The sequence below is a fragment of the Lepisosteus platostomus genome, chromosome 19 (genome assembly GCF_059453375.1).
Source record: "Lepisosteus platostomus isolate fLepPlt1 chromosome 19, fLepPlt1.hap1, whole genome shotgun sequence".
Lineage (NCBI taxonomy): Eukaryota > Metazoa > Chordata > Actinopteri > Semionotiformes > Lepisosteidae > Lepisosteus > Lepisosteus platostomus.
In genome coordinates, this window is record NC_142629.1 from 16,813,172 (window position 1) to 16,817,325 (window position 4,154).

General features: G+C 42.9%; 1 long non-coding RNA gene across 1 annotated transcript; it reads right to left on the minus strand.

The window, feature by feature from the left end:
- Positions 1 to 623: 623 nt before the first annotated feature.
- Positions 624 to 1,673, minus strand: LOC148645271 (uncharacterized). Its single transcript, XR_015928385.1, has 3 exons — positions 1,585 to 1,673; positions 1,183 to 1,285; positions 624 to 997 (listed from the first exon to the last, which is right to left on the minus strand). It is a non-coding gene; the product is annotated as an uncharacterized LOC148645271 (long non-coding RNA).
- Between the last annotated feature and the right edge of the window lie 2,481 nt (positions 1,674 to 4,154).

Below are 4,154 nucleotides of genomic sequence, written 5' to 3' on the forward strand. Positions count from 1 at the left end.
TTTCCTTACAGCCTAATGGCGCTCACTGAAGTTGCTCCCCCTTCAAACCCACCCATCGTATTGGTTTGTGCGGTTGTGTTGCTCAAATTTCCCGAGCTGTATCGCTTTATTTCTGCGGGAGAATCCCACCGCTAACGGCGCAGGAGAACTGAACCGCTGTGACTCGTTATTGCTCCATTGCAACAAAAACGTTACGGTAAGGAGCTCCCGTCAGTAATAAGACAACTTACCCTACTACTCCCAGGTAACTAGTGGGTGACCTGTGTAACTTAACTCGGGTGACTTTTTTTCCCCCATAATGAAGTCTGGTGACGCCTACTCTGGCCTTGCAGAAAAGGCATCTTCAGAGGGTTGATGTTGAAAATAGCCATAGCCTTATCCTTGCATCTGTGCATTACCAATGTCAACAGCAGAACAGAAACCACCTTGGTTAGTGCTTACCTGTACATGCATCCCCAACTTTCCCCTCATTAAATGGGGGAAAGGACTCCCCCCACTACACATGCCTTTGTTGCCTAAGAAATCCTACTCCTGAAGGCATGGTTATCAATGACTGTCCTCCCACTGAACTTCAGACCAATAATCAGGAAGTTATCCTCTGGCACCACAACACAGTTCATGGCTTCCAGTGACACCTTGACTTTATTGCTCAGACAATAGTTACAGAATCATGACAGGTCAGAGGATCACCATACACACCATCTTTGTCCCACATTACTGGAGCATGTCCCATTCCTGTTGGAGAGCTTCTGCCACCCATCTCTCTTCTTCCCCATGTGATCAACAGGGCTCCTTTTTCAGCCAAGGTTACATGAAGTCCTGAGTTTGCTGGTCATTGTAGCATGGTCTCAATAACAGTTCAATAACATTCCCCCTCAGGCCACTCCGACTCCTTCTCCAAGCTTGGAGAGCATGAGCTGCTCAACCTTACCCAGATCATGAGCTGCCATGGGAAGTCCTCCATATCTTCCCACTGACTTGTCCAGGTAAGGTACTGCTGCAAGAAAGCAACAAGACTAGATTGTTACCGATTTTTATCCAGAGTACCATCCAATTTCAACAGCTGAGGCAAGTACAGCAGTGCCCCAACTGGGCTCTCTCCTCACTGGCTATGCAGCAGGATAAAGCTGGGTTTGTGTCCTAAAGTCAAACACACTGGGCTCTTCCTGGTATACAGCTTACCTCAAGAGCTGAAAGACAGTCCTTTGGTATGGGATGCTTGTGGAATCTCACTTTGCCACAACAGCATGCCGTTAAGATGAGATGGGTTTTCTGGGCATCCTGCCTTTAAGACAGGACAATTAACTTTAATTGTACAGAGGATTTCATAGTCCTGTGCTTAAGACATACTGCATATAGAGGAAGTAAAGAGCAGCCAGCTAACCCCTCATCTAGGGCACATCAAGCAATGAGGAAAAACTGCACTTGACACAGGTAATACCCTGAACATGTCCTACCTTCAACATCAACTAGGAATTCCACAGTGGCAGTTCACTCAACTTCAACTCACCCATGAGCTGGCTCAAACATCCTTTTCATACACCATCTCACATGTGGCTCCCCCTACTGGACAGCATTACTTACTGCATTTCCAAGCCACAGCTCAGCTTGTCAAGTCCCACAGAGGGTCAACTAACTGGCTTCAGGAACAGTGTGCTGGTTGAGTTTTCCAAGCCACTAACATTTCACTCTTCTCACCAAACAGCTCCCAGTATTCTAGAAACAGGAACATTGGCAACACAGCTCACAATGAAGAGTCTCATGTTCCTCTTCCACTGAAGAAACAATATAGAAGTGTTTCTCCCAGGCTTCACTTTTATAAGCCTCTTTGTTAATTACAGGGGTTTGGCTAAATCCATGGGAACCAATCCCAAAAGCCCTAAAATCCTCATGTGGATGGCCAGGTGTGTCCAGCTCGATAGTGCACACCTGATTCCAGATCCCTGCCTGCTCAGAAGCCATCTTGGCTCAGAAACACCACAGCCTGGGCTTGAGCCAAAATGGAAGGTGCCTACAGAAGCCTTCAAGGACACTATGACATTGCTTTAATACATTTTCCCTGAACATTCAGTGTGTTCTTTTTAAACCCTTCAGCACATCATGCCTCAATCTATTTCAGAAATAGATTAAGAGAGAAAGAGAATGATTTGATTATGGTTTATACAGTTTTTACCTTTATACATATACAGATTTGTGATTTATAACCCTTACACATTCGTTTCAGTGCCCAATATTATTTCTCTTCCTATGTCAGAACACTTGTCGATGCCTGCTATGATTGGAATGGTGCTCTCAGTCGATGTATCGCAAAGGAGAAAGTCAGTGCCCCAGACCCATTATAAAAACATGCTTTGCTAATAGAGTCCTCTGTATTTAAAACAATAACAATGTTTGATGAGAATGTTGTAATTTTAGTTAACTGAGGAGATTGAGGCATTACTTTGAGAGACAGAATTCCTTCCAGTATTTTAGATGCCCTGTACTGGCTGATGTTTTATTAACTGATTTTTCATGTTGAACAGCCTCCTTCTGTTTTCACGGAGAACTGGACTGGTGCTTTGGTAAGTCGACATTTAAACAAACTAGCAGGGTGACTTTTTTCAATCATGACCTGAGCCTGAAATAACATTTTATTTGTTTCTGCTTAGGGTCTTCTCATGTACTCAGACAACCCCATATATGAGTTTCTCAGTTTACTCTCATGATTTCTGTAAACCTCTTTTTAGCCCTATAAATGTGGCGTCACCACTGTTTCCTCCTGGCTTAGGAAATGGTTAATCTCCCACCAGCTTTCCTTGACTGAGTTCTTCCTCCCTGCTGCTTTCACCAGCTCCCAGAGTCTGCGCCTGAGCTCTCGCAGTACTTGGGAGTCTTGTCCTGGACACCATTTGCCTCTGGCGCTGATCCTGCTCTAGACCTCCTTAGGAAATGGTTCATCTCCCACCAGGTAGGTTCTGACTCTTCAAAAGCACAAGTGGGGTTACTCTGAGGCTGAGAATTTTGAGTTTATTGGAATATAACATGTACCTCAGTATAGTGCACTAGTGATATGCTAATGAGTTAAGTAGTTGCTGCAGATAACCAGTTAAAAAAATTGCATGTAAAGTAGTATTTACAACTTTGACATGACCCAAGGGAAACGTGAAAGGATGCCATGGGGAACTGTATTTAAAAGTTCTTTACACAAAGAGTTGTGGGAGAATGGTACAGGCGATCCAGACATTTTTTTAAATCAACATACTGTTTTCTTTCGAGCAATGGCTGCATGAGATTATCCAATCAAACTGATATCAGTAACCAAAAGGGCTACATGGATCAAATACTGTCCTCTTATTTGAACTTTCTCATGTTCCTGTAACTTATTACATGAACACATCAGCTGCATGACTAATAAGAAGTAGAAAGGTGGTAAACTGAGTGCATGATAAATGTTTACACATGTAAAATCTGACATCTTGGTGCAGAGTTTAGATCAGGTTATAGCACAGTGAGTGTCCTAGACCCCACAGCTCTCCTGCATGTTTCTAAATCCTTTCATTCACATTCCTGTGGCTCTCAAACACTAATAGGGATTTCATGCACTAACTGTGATTACTCAGATGGCCATGGGAAAAAGGATATTGAAACTTGTAACTCATGGGGGCTTCTGTAAACATGCTCGATATCTTTAATAAGTTTTCACGTGGAGCCAAGAAAAAAGCTGCCTGCAACGTCAGTCTGTAGCCACGCCCACTCGAATGACATCTCTCGCAGGCCACGCCCCGCGCACCTGTGCGCCAGGTTCTGCTGGAGAGAGCGGAGCTGAGTGCGTTTGTTCCGCGTCTTTTATGGTTATTTTTTATTTTTCCTTTATTTTAATATAGATAAAATTTAACGTATGTAATTATGTAGTCTAAACCTCTCAGGAAAAATTGATACAAATCTCTCTTGCAACGAATACTTGTTAGTTTAGATGGTCTTTAAAATCTAAATTCCGTATTTGTGTGTCTTCAGGCAGGACATGTTTGGCTCAGCTGCTGCAATTATCCAAGTAAGTATAAACGTTATACTAATTTCTTTACACGTATCTTTTTTAAATGTTTTCTGCGCTATCTAGCCTGGTGAAAACGCTATTTGCTACTAAGAAACCTTGGTTTAAATTATCTTTAAATAAT